The sequence below is a fragment of the Danio rerio genome, chromosome 4, assembly GCF_052040795.2.
Source record: "Danio rerio strain M-AB ecotype USA chromosome 4, GRCz13ab, whole genome shotgun sequence".
In the NCBI taxonomy this organism is placed as follows: Eukaryota; Metazoa; Chordata; class Actinopteri; order Cypriniformes; family Danionidae; genus Danio; species Danio rerio.
In genome coordinates this window covers 66,817,540-66,830,000 of record NC_141024.2, presented here as the reverse complement: position 1 = coordinate 66,830,000, position 12,461 = coordinate 66,817,540, and the positions used below count along the sequence as shown (strand labels likewise).

The 12,461-nt window shown below is 49.7% G+C and overlaps 1 protein-coding gene across 1 annotated transcript in view; it reads right to left on the bottom strand.

The window, feature by feature from the left end:
• The window catches only part of LOC137491011 (NACHT, LRR and PYD domains-containing protein 3-like), a 171,845-nt gene that overhangs the window by 63,093 nt on the left and 96,291 nt on the right, over nt 1-12,461 (bottom strand). The gene's annotated exons all lie outside the window — the stretch shown is intronic.

Sequence of the window (12,461 nt, the reverse complement as noted above, 5' to 3'; positions counted from 1 at the left end):
ACTTCAAAGAGTTGTGCGATTAGCTGAGCGCATCTCAATGTCTGCTCTCCCCTCCTAGCAGGACATCCATCTCAAACGCTGTAAAAATAGAACTGTTAAAATCTGTAAGGACTTAAATCACCCTGGTAATTACCTATCCACTTTGCTTCCATCTGGTAAGCTTTTCCGTAGCTTGATGGCAAAAACTGAGAGACTTAGGAGGAGCTTCTTTCCCCAGGCCATCAGGCTTCTAAATTCTAACCCGGTGTTATACATCACTTGACTCTACGTATATATCACTGTATTAGTCATATCTATAAGCTACCTCATATTGCTGCTATTCTTATTACTTTGTATAATTTTATCATTATTTTTTGCACATATTTTTCTTATTATTATTTTATTTTTGTTTATCTATACTTGCACTGTCTCTGGAGCGGACCTGACCTTCATTCACTGCTGGTCATACTTTGTATTATTATTTATGTGACAAATAAAACTCTTGACTTGACTTGATTCTCCTCAGTTTGGATGAGACGTTTTGCAGACGGCCAGTGAACTCGCTTTCCAGTTTATAACCCTCAATCTCTTCCAAGAGCAGGTCTGCAGAAATGGGACGAAAGTCTAAAGTCTGCCCTGATGATATACCCCCACCAGCCCAACAGAAAAGTGCCATAACTATACTCAACTCAGGGCGGGAACATGGTCCGGGTAGGAGTACTTTTGTGAGACGTAGGCTTCCAGAGGTCTGGGGGGTGTAGGATCTTTGGCCACCCCTTGCCTGGGGGCCGGGTCGGGGAAGTGGTGCCGGCTGAGCAGGAGACTACCTTCTCCTCCTCTTCCCCCCCCACCAGCTTGCTGAGATCTTTGAGCTGGGACTGGATGCACTCTGTAGTAAGCATGCAGCAAGGTTCAGCACACAAACGCTCGGCTTCTGGGCCAACTGGTTCCCAATCATCGTCTTCCGACCACGGTAACCGAGACACCACAGGAACTGCCCATTAATTCGATTGCAACCACGCAACTACTCCTGAGCAACTCCTGAGTCACTTTTCGATGCTTTGCTCTTCCCATGGCCTCTTTCCGGCCAGAGGCAGAGAGCTCTGTGTGCTGCTTCAGGTGTCTGTCTAGACGGGCCGGTGTTCTGCAACAGCTGGGCACCCTGCACAGCATCTTACGTGTGTCCTTATTGCCAGCGCTGAGCGAGAGCAAAAGCCTCTTCTCTTCCGAGTTTGTCACCTTGTCAACCGCTAACAGGTGCGACAAGAGCCGGCTGTAGACTGAAGCAGAGCGTACATTCAGCCATGACCATCCAAGATCAATGCTGCAGGGAAAGACTTACACACTGAGGGGAATGGTTTAAAAGGAGGCGGCAGAGGCATCCACTTCCGAGTCATGACGCTGGTGACACTTCTTAAAGGGGAAAACATCCACCCCTGAACCAGGGGTATAAACCGATACCTTCAAGATCCCCTTGGTCCAATGCATGGATAAGCTGTAACTACTTTTGGGGGATTTCCCCATTCCTCTTTCAAAGGAACCATGTGTGTCCAAGGAACAACGCACCGTTTGGGCAGCTTTACTGCGCCAGCCGTCGGAGCTTTTACACAGCCTTTTTCTTTCTCTTTCCCACAAAGGGATGGTATGAGCCCCATCGAACACGCACCGTTTTGGGCAGCTTTACTGCACCAGCCGCTGAAGCTTGAGCACTGCTTTTCTTTTTTCAAAGGGTTTAGTAGAACCCCACCAAACACACACACCTTTTTGGGCAGCTTTACTGCGCCAGCCATGGGAGCTTTTGCACGGCTTTTCCCTTTTTCAAAAAGAATCGTAGAACCTGATCGAACATGCACTTTTTTAGGACATTTAGTGGGCGTCATTGTGCCCACCAGTCATTAGACCAGCCATCTTCCAACTGGACCATGATAGCTCGCTAGAAAGACCAACAATCCCACAAACTGGCCTAGTCGTTCCAGACGCTTGCTAGAAAGACCCACCACCCTGCAAACTCACTGAACTAGCTCTCACTTGACCAAAGCTTGCCCGGGGACCCACACCCTTCCCAGGGAGCCAGGGTCCACGTTAGGGGGCTGGAACCACTGAGCTCAATATCCCACAAATCACACCCCTTCTGCCTAGGGAGCCACACCCTTTCTGGGGCCATCGCCAGCCCCACAGGGTTCTCTTGATTGACACCTGTTCTCCAGCAGTGCCCAAGCACCCCACTTTTAAGCCCGGGAATATGGACTTAGAGAAAAAGCATGTGCTAGTTGTTCTGTTGGTGACCCACCTGGCTCTGGGGCACCACCCTCTCCACCACCTTAATATACTGTGGTTCAGACAGCAGGGGTGCACCAGCCTTTCCAAGTTCCACTACCTATGGCAGTGCTCAAATTTCGAGGTGGCTGGGGTGCACCAATGACGCGTAGTTCTAGCAACAGATGATATAGGAGTTCTGTGTTAACCTTGCTCGGTTGGCAGGGTTCGAACGTGTTTGCTGGGGCAGCTAGTCTACGTACAGACCCCTTGGTTCTTTCCCAACCATGCCGGGATGCACGACCAAATGCTCGCCAGAAACGGATGCAACTGCTCGGGCAGATGGCTTGGCCATAGACCCCTGCTTCTTTCCCATTGAGCCAGGATGCGCAACCAAAGGCTCGCGGGAAACAGATGCACCTGCTTGGGCAGATCAGCCTGGTTATAGCTCCCCTGGTTCTTTCCTATTTTGCCAGAACGCACAGCCAAAGGCTCGCAGGAAACAGACACAGCTGCTCAGGCAGACGGCTTGGTCATTGATCCCCTGCTTTTTTGCCATTGAGCCAGGATCCACGGCTGACGGCTTGCAAGAAACAGACACACTTACTCGGGCAGACCAGCCTGCCCTTAGACCACCTGCTTTTTTCCCTTGTGCCAGGACGCGCGGTCAAAGGCTAGTGGGAAATGGATGCACCTGCTCGGTCAGACCAGCCTGGCCTTAGAGCCCCTGCTTTTTTCCCAATCGTGCCAAGAGGTGCGGCCGAAGGCTCACGGGAAATGGACACACCTGTTCAGGCAGACCAGCCTGGCCTTAGAACCCCCTGGTTTGTTTAACCGCACAACTATCACCAAACAAAGTCCACAATTTCACGCCGTCCCCAAAATCCTGATGGCAGGTCAGAGGCATTTGGCATCAGGCACGTACTTCCAGGCGCAGGACATCTTGACAGGTTGGTCAGGAAAGATTGTTTCCCACCGGCAGTGGTGGAAAGAGTACTGAGAAAGCATACTTAAGTAAAAGTACCATTACTTGCATAAAAAAAATATAGTGAGAGTAGAGTAAATGTACCTGTTGTAAATATTACTCAAAGTAGGAGTAAAAAGTAGCCCTTTTAAAAGTACTCATGAGTAGTGAATACTGAGTATTATGCTGTTATAAGTTGATACATTTACATGTAATTTGTTGATGTGTGTAAGCCTAACATTCTGTAGAAAAGCAAACGCATAAAACTTGTCTTCGATGTTCATCGTGCTCTGAATGAGCGTTATAACTGTAGTGTAGCGTGTAACTGCTTCATTCTGGAGGGTTAAAAAAAAAAAACAGACTCGTCTCTGGGAGTCGATTCTTGTCTTCAAGTCAATTCCAGCACAATGTCCATTGAGGAATAGATACGTTGGAATATTTTGGAGTCGACACTCTAATCCCTAAGCAACGGCACTCAATCTGGCTGTCAACAAAGCTGCTCATGCGGCTGCTTTCGCCAATTTCAGGTAAGTTTAGTCCTTAAAAGTACTTGAATATTACATACAGCTGTTCCCGACTCTTTTCTTACTGGTAATTGACATTTGTGTTGAATATTTATTTTATAGTGATGGTTAGAGTGTGTAAAAACTCTGTTAGTGCCTTGGCATAGTAATGGGCTTTTGTTTATAAAATTTTTAGCTTTTAATGACAATGTTTTGTTATCAATGTTTATTAGGAGGTCGTGTAGTAAATAGCCTAAAATATCTACTGTACTGTCAAACACGAATTGAAACCCCTTGTGGAAAAACAGCTTAAACCTGCCAACCAGTTTAGACAATTTTAAGCTGTGTTTTTCAGCAGGAACATTAGTACATACTTTCACTGTAACGTCAAACTAATACAGCTTTTAAAAAGTACTTTGTGATTTCAGGACTGACACAATTACCCTCACAACAGAATAGAAGAGATTTCTAAAAACCTGATGGGAACTAGCTGATCACAGAGATGGAGGAAACATGGGTAATACAAGAAAACTTATTAAACAAAAATGTTTGATTAGTGTGTTAAGGCGCATTGTTGGTGCGTTGCTATTTTGAGTAAAAAAAGTTTTAAAAATTCGTAAAAAAATTCAATTTGGTATACGACATGCATTTTTTCTGTTTGGAATAGAACACTCATTTGAGGGATGGTGGGTCTCTAGCACGACAAAGTCAGTTTGAGGGGGATGGTGGGTCTCTAGCACGAAAAAGTCAATTTGAGGGAATGGTGGGTCACTAGCACTACAAAAGTCAGTTTGAGGGGGATGGTGGGTCTCTAGCACGACAAAGTCAGTTTGAGGGGGATGGTAGGTCTCTAGCACGACAAAGTCAGTTTGAGGGGATGGTGGGTCACTAGCACGACAAAGTCAGTTTGAGGGGGATGGTGGGTCTCTAGCATGACAAAGTCTGTTTGAGGGGATGGTGGGTCACTAGCATGACAAAGTCAGTTTGAGGGGGATGGTGGGTCTCTAGCACGACAAAGTCAGTTTGAGGAGGATGGTGGGTCTCTAGCACGACAAAGTCAGTTTGAGGGGGATGGTGGGTCTCTAGCATGACAAAGTCAGTTTGAGGGGATGGTGGGTCACTAGCACGACAAAGTCAGTTTGAGGGGGATGGTGGGTCTTTATGGATGCGATCACCGGGGAAGTTGGTTAGACCCAGGCCCAAGCCCACCATGACCTTCCCGAATAGAAACCACCTTTCTCAGCATGTCCCCCGCCTGGAAATGCATGCGCGACGCTGGGGTTCTCTGACCTGCCGTTAGGTTTTCGGTGAAGGTGAAAAAAACGGGACTTAAAATAATTTTGGCTTTAGCTGTTAAACGAAACAGGGGTCTAAGGGCAGGCCAGCAGCCCCCAGAGGCGCACCCGGGCAAGGCAGGTGCGCGCTATGACCCTTGTGCAGGCAAGGAACCAGGGTCCAAAGGTATCAAACGCTGCCAGGTAGGAGTGCCCGAGCCCGGGCAAGGCAGGTGCGTGCTATGACCCTTGTGCAGGCAAGGAACCAGGGGCAAAAGGCATCAAACGTAGCCCCAGGTAGGAGTACCCGAGCCTGGGCAAGGCAGGTGCGCACTATGACCCTGGTGCAGGCGAAGAACCAGGGCCAAAAGGCATCAAACGCAGCCCCAGGTAGGAGTGCCTAAGCCTGGGCAAGGCAGGTGCGTGCTATGACCCTGGTGCAGGTGAGGAACCAGGGTCCAAAGGCATCAAACGCAGCCCCAGGTCGGAGTGCCCGAGCCCAGGCAAGACAGGTGCGTGCTGTGTGGCCCCTGTAGGGGTACCAGTGGCACCGTTTATGCATATGGCTTAAGCTCCGGCGGGAACTCGAACTGTCTGTGGAACGGCAGGTGGAAACAATGCGCTTTTCGGTGGAGTTAATGAAACCCAGGCCCCAGCTCACCAAGCCATTGCTGAAATGAGCTTTCCCGGCATGTCCCGCGCCTGGAGATGCATGTGCAATGCTGAGTTTCTCTGACCTGCCGCTCTGTTTTCGGTGAAGGTGAAAAAAACGAGACTTGGAATAATTTTGGCTTTACCGGTTGAACAAACCAGGGGTCTAAGGGCAGGCCAGCAGCCCCAGGAGGCGTGTCCGTACCCGGGCAAGGCAGGTGCGCACGCGTCACGGAGTCAGGAGCCCATTGCTGAGCTGTCAAGCCGCGCACGAGCGCGACCGTTTCCCCTCAGGCTAGCCCGTGCGCGTTCTGGCGCCAAAGCCGGTTGGGTCACCAGCAGCACATCTGTCTTGCCCGTGCTCTATGGGAAAGTCAGTGTCCCCGCTGGCGATCAGGAGTCAAATCTAGAGGGTCTTTGGGGACCGGCGCTTGCTCCCGGAGAGTGGGGGGTCCCTGGGCAGAGCGTGTGACATGGGGCCTTGGAGGCCAGTGGCTCCAGCATTGGTCACCAGCGGCACCATTTATGCATCTGGAGTGAGAAAGTTCCAAAAGAGAAAACGTGCCAGCAGGTGCTCACAGGGGGCGTTGATTAGACCCAGGCCCAAGCCCACCAAGTCATGTCCGACAAGAGACCACCCTTCCCGGGTTACCAGTGGGGATGTCCCGCGCCTGGAGATATTTGCCCGATGCCAAAATTCTCTGACCTGCCGTCAGGTTTTCAGGGAACGTGAGAAATCCCGGACTTAGTTTCTGACAGTCTTGCTGCTGAACCCCTCTGATACTGAGCGATAGGAGCTCGTGTGACGCCCCAGGGGTTAGGCCCCCACCCCGGCCCCCAAGCACCAATGGGTCAGCCTCTATGGGTGTGGTTGTTTCCTCCCTGTCCAGGGCATGCTTTCAGGGAGGTGTGGGGGCGTCCCTCCGCACACAACTTCCCCCCCTTCCCGCCTCTATCCGTGGGTGAGGACTCAGATGGCCCGTCTGGCTTTGACCCAGAGCATGTCTGCCGCTCAGCCCGCCAGTTCGCCCCCCTGGACACCCCCCTCCCCCTTGAGTCGTAACAAGAGAGGCATTGAACCAAATGGATCTCGTAGGCATCGGTTTCCACCCCGCGGGGGGGTGTCTTTCCCCTTTAAGAGAAAGATCCATGACGCAAAAGTGGACGCTGGCTCCGCCCTCATTTGAACCGCTGCACCCCTTCAGCCTTGGTCTTGCATGGTCATGTCCGAATGTGCGCTGTGCCTCAACGTCTACAGCCGCCTCTCGCCTCACCTTACAGCCCGTCCACAAGTTGACCAACTCGGATGAGAAGGGGCTATTACTCGTGCTGGTCGCGTGGACATGCGGAGGACCCCATGCCCGGCTGTCGCAGAATGCCAGCCCGCCTAGACAGGCACTTGAAGCGGCATGCAGAGTTCTCGGCCTCGGGCTGGATAGAGGCTATGGTAAGAGCCAATTGTCAGAAAGTGGCTCGGAATTTGCAATGGCTGCTGTCCACCCAGCCGGCGGTTCCCGTCATGTCTCAGCTAGCGTCGTCCTCCGAGGAGGAGCGGGACTCGGACGGCCTAGAGGCTAACTGTCCTTTCGCCAACCCCGGCTGCAGGCGTGCTACAAAGCACATACAGGCCCAGCTCACAGACCTCGGCAAGCAAGTGGACAAGATGAGGTCTACCCTGGTCCAATTCACGCACCTCTACCGGGAGTTGAGGAGGGGGGAAGAGAGGAGGAGGAAGAGGAGAACCAGGTCGCCTCCTGCACCATCGACACTAGGCCCCCAGGCGAGGAGCGGCCGGAGGTCCGACGCCCCCCGAGCCTTTGGAAGCCTTGAACCCGCAAGCCTACCCATTCGCGGACCACGTCCTCACACTGAGTTAAGTATTTTTATAGCACTTTGCTGTTGGGCTGGTGGGGTTATGTCGTCATTTCTGCTGACTCTTGGTTGTCCCCTTTCTGCAGACCTGCTTTTGGGGGAATTTGAAGGCTTCCAACTGGGCAGCGAGCCTACCGCCCGCCTACAGAACAACGTCACTTCCAAGCTGGGCAGGATCAAGACTTTTTTGGGATACATGGCAAAAGGCAACGCGGAGCCAGAATACTTCCTTTTTCTCAATCAGCCAGCCCGAATCCGAGCTTGGCCTGCCCTGCTGGGCCGCACGCGGATGACCGAGCCAATGAGACAGCACTATCTAAAAAACCAAGCCCAGTTTCTAGACTACCTCTCAGAAACCCCGCCGGCCTCCTGCCGCCTCTCCAGCATGGCCCTGGTACTGATTCGCAGGGAGGTCAGAGCTCTCATTTGCGGCAAACGCAGGCATTTCATCGTGTACAAGGTCAGAACCAAGCAGGCGAAGGAAAGCAGACTAATCTCTAAGGCCAGCCTGGTACGCTGTCCCCAGACCGCTGGAAGGAACATCCCTGCCCTCCTAAGTAAGTGATCTATCCGCCGGTCAGCATTTCCACCTTTTCGTTTCTCCGTTTCTGCTCCAAGGCACCAGCAGCTCTTGGTTAAATCAGCCACGTCAGCCAGCCCCCCCTTCCCCCCCCCAAATGGAATAAGAGGAGCGGGCTGACGTGGCTGGTTTAACTGGGTTACCAAAAGAGCTGCTGGTGACCTGGAGCAGAAATTGGTGTTCTTAATTCCCCTTTGCTTTAGGCCACCAACAGCTTTTGGTTAAACCAGCCACGTCAGTCTGAAGGGAGGGCAGACTGACGTGGCTGGTTTAGCTGGGTGAACCAAGAGCTGCTGGTGACCCGGAGCAGAATATTATTCCCGCCCCCTCCCTTTGCTTTAGGGCTCCATCGGCTCTTGTTAAACCATAGTTAAACCATTGGTGGTCTAATTTGTCTAACCTTACTGCCTTCATCAGATAGCCTGGAGTCCAACCCAAACACTGTAGTATCAGGTTAACTACTGAGGTAGGAACCTTGTGTAGGTGTTTGTTGAAGGGGGAGCATTAAAGCCGTGGGTTTAATAGACATACTGTGTGGTCCTTCTGATGTGCCTCCTAGAAAGGTTATAGTGTACATATTAACCACTTAACATTGTGTCAGAAGCAAAAACGTAATATTAACGGATGTCGAACAAATAAGAGACAACACAGTACGCAGGCTATTTGTTTCTCTCTGCCGTTTACTGAAAGCTCGGGGCTAATGCTAGCGAGCTCACAGACTGCAAAATGAATCAGTTTCAAGTTTCTCCACCAGAGAAGTTTATATTTAAAGCAGAAGACTTGACTAAATGTATTATACGCTTTAACAGATTCCGCATCACATCTGGATTGGAGACGCAAGCGGATAAAAATCAAGTAAATGCACTAATTTAAACAATGGGGGAGGAGGCGGTGGATATATTGTTTTCCCTGCACCTCAGCCCAGTGGAAGCGAGTGAGTACGACACAGTTAAGACAAAGTTGGATGCTCACTTTGTAACACGCAGAAATGTGATCTTTGAGAGGGCAAAGTTTAACCTGAGGCAGCAAGAAACGGGCGAGTCGCCCAACAGCTTTCACACAGTGCTGCACTGCCTAGTGGAACACACCGGATATGGGGCTTTGCATGACGAAATAGTGAGAGACAGACTTGTGGTGTGTTTGAGAGATAAACGCTTGTCAGAACAGCTAAAACTCGATCCTGAACTGACTTTAGAGAAAGCAATTACCAGAGCTAGACAAAGCGAGCAGGTGAAGAAGCAACAAGAAATGCTAAAAATTAACTTTAAAGCTGATATCTCTAATGCTCAGCTTGACAGCGTGCACACAAGACAGCGAAACAGGGCACGCGCTAAACAACTCAAGCCACAATACAAACACACAGAACAAAAACAACAGAAGGAAAGACAGGCACAATGCAGCAGATGTGGTGACTCAAGATGGCATAGCCAACAACAATGTCCAGCCAAAGATGTAATATGCAATAACTGCAGGAAAAAAGGACATTACGCCAGGGTGTGTAAAACCAAAAGAATGTGTGAAATGCATGTAGCTACAGTGATTGAGGATACTGGTGAGAAAGTTGCATTTTTGGGTTCACTGTCAGCAGATGCTAATGACAGCCCATGGATGACAGACATGCATGTGGAGAATCTAAATGCACGCTTTAAAATTGACACTGGTGCAGACGTTACCGCTATATCAGAAATGCTGTATAACCAGGGCCAATTCAGTAGGCTGGAGAGGTCAACAAGGGTTCTGCTGGGACCAGGAGGGTCTCGTCTGAATGTGAAGGGCAAGTTCACTGCAACTCCCTGAAAAAAACAGTAAAAGTACTAAGGGGGAAATTTACGTTGTGGAGGGGCTGTGTACACCACTGCTAGGTGGGCTCGCTGCGGTGGCACTGCACTCAATGATAAGTGTGAGTTTTCTAAGAGCAGGATAAAGTTCCTGGGGCAGGTTACAGAGGCATCAGGTGTCAGCACTGATCCTGACAAAGTGAGCGCTGTAAAACCCATGCCAGCGCCAAGTAATGTTAGCGAGGTAAGGCGCTTCCAGGGAATGACAAACCACCTGGGGATATTCCTGCCTCACTTAGCGGTGAGAACACGACCACTCAGAGACCTGCTGAGGAAGTCCAGTATGTGGGCCTGGGGGCCTCAAGAACAGCAGGACTTCGATAATATCAAAGATAAACTGACGACACCCCCAGGGCTTGCGTTGTATGATCCTTATGCTAAAACACTCGTCTCCGTTGACTCTTCCCGTTCCTCTCCAGCGGCAAACAGACACAGAGTGGAAACCTGTGGTGTATACCTGGAGAGCCCTCAGCAGCACTGACCAGCGATACACCCAGATTGAGAAGGAGACACTAGCATCAACATGGGCCTGTGAGAGGTTCGCAGAGTTCCTTGTTGGGAAGAGTTTCTACATTGAAACGAACCACAAGCCCCTGATTTCTACTAGGCTCAAAAAGATTAGATGAACTTCCCCCACACATACAGCGCCTGCGCATGCGACTAATGCGGTTTGCCTACACCATATCGCATGTGGCTGGCAAGGACATCGCAACTGCAGATGTGCTGTCCCGAGCTCCTGTCAGTCATACTGCAGAAGGATTGCAGGAGGAGGAAATCAACCTCTCTGTTGACTCTGTGGTAGCGAGCCTCCCAGCTACAGAAAAGAGGCTAAGAGAAATTCAGAGACACCAGGACAATGACTCTACACTCCATCACTTGAAGAAATTCTGTGTCGAAGAATGGCCAGATAATTTTTCTATTCTATTTCTATTCTAGCCATTTCTGCCATTCAAAGGTGAGCTCACAATCCAAGATGGTCTACTATTGTACGGCAGCAGAATAGTCATCCCAGTGTCACTCAGGGCTGACATCCTGTCCAAGTTGCATGAGGGCCATCTGGGAATAACAAAATGCTGAGAGCGGGCTAAGCATTCTGTATGGTGGCCAGGGCTCAGCAGAGAGCTGACCAACATGATAGAGAAATGTGATGTGTGCAGCCATGAAAGAATCAATTTCAAAGAAAAGATGATGTCTACTGAATTTCGGTCTAGACCATGGTCTACTGTAGGAGCGGATTTATTCCAGATAACAAACAATACCTAGTCATCGTGGACTATTTCTCCAGATATTTTGAAGTAGCCAAACTGACGTCTACTACATCTGAAGCTGTGATTGATCACATCAAGTCTATCTTCGCTCGTCATGTCAAACATGAAGTGGTCCTCTCAGACAATGGCCCACAGTTTGCATCTGAGATCTTTAGACAGTTCACAAGGGGTTTTAGTCATGTGACATCCAGCCCCCATTTCCCACAGAGCAACGGGGAGGCAGAGCGTGCTGTGAGGACAATCAAATGTCTCCTCAAGAAATCCGGCGACCCTTATCTCGCTCTGATGGCATATCGTGCCGCTCCCCTGGCGAATAGGTACAGTTCCACTGAACTTCTGATAGGGAGGAAAATAAGAATGACAGTTCCTGTCATTTCGTCCAAGCTCAACCCAGGGTGTGTAGACCTGGATAACCTGGAAAGGACAGAGAGGAGATACAGACAAAAACTGTGACAGTATTATAACCATAGACATAGAGCACGAAACATGCTGCACCTTCAGCCTGGTGATCATGTGTGGGTCAAAGATACAGTGGAAAGAGGCACGGTGGTGTCTACTGCCAGCACACCGAGGTCATACATCATTGAGACACCTGGGGGCACTATACGAAGGAACAGATACCATCTTTCACCGACCCATGTGGCTCCAGGAGAACCTCCTAACTTAACTGAGCCAGCACCTGAGAGCATAGTTCTTAATGAAACACACACTCCTGTCACACCCGGAGCACAGAGTGCAGCCAGTCAACAGTCTCCTGTGTGTGAAAGAAGTTTCCCAGCCCGAATAAGGAATCCTCCTTCTTTCTTTAAAAGACTTTGTTCGCTCCTAGGAATGGAATTCGAGTGAAGGGTTGTCGCCTCCAATTTATGTTGTTGACAGTGTTAAGTAAAGCACATGTTCATGGTACTCTTAGCTAAATTGGAAAAAAATAAGAGCCATAAATGCGATTACAGGTGTTACTGATGTTGATTGTCATTTAGTTATGTTAGGAGTTATAACTTAAGTAAAATTAATCGGAAGAGCCTCCTGTTAAAGTTTAGAAACACTCTAAAGGTTATTTCTGTTTTTTGCATCTGCACATAGTTTATCCTTTGCTTTGAAAGGGCGATGTAGTATCAGGTAAACTACTGAGGTAGGAACCTTGTGTAGGTTTTTTTGAAGGGGGGAGCATTAAAGCCGTGGGTTCAATAGACATACTGTGTGGTCCTTCTGTTGTGCCTCCTAGAAAGGTTATAGTGTACATATTAATGACTTAACAGACACTAGTGAGGATTTT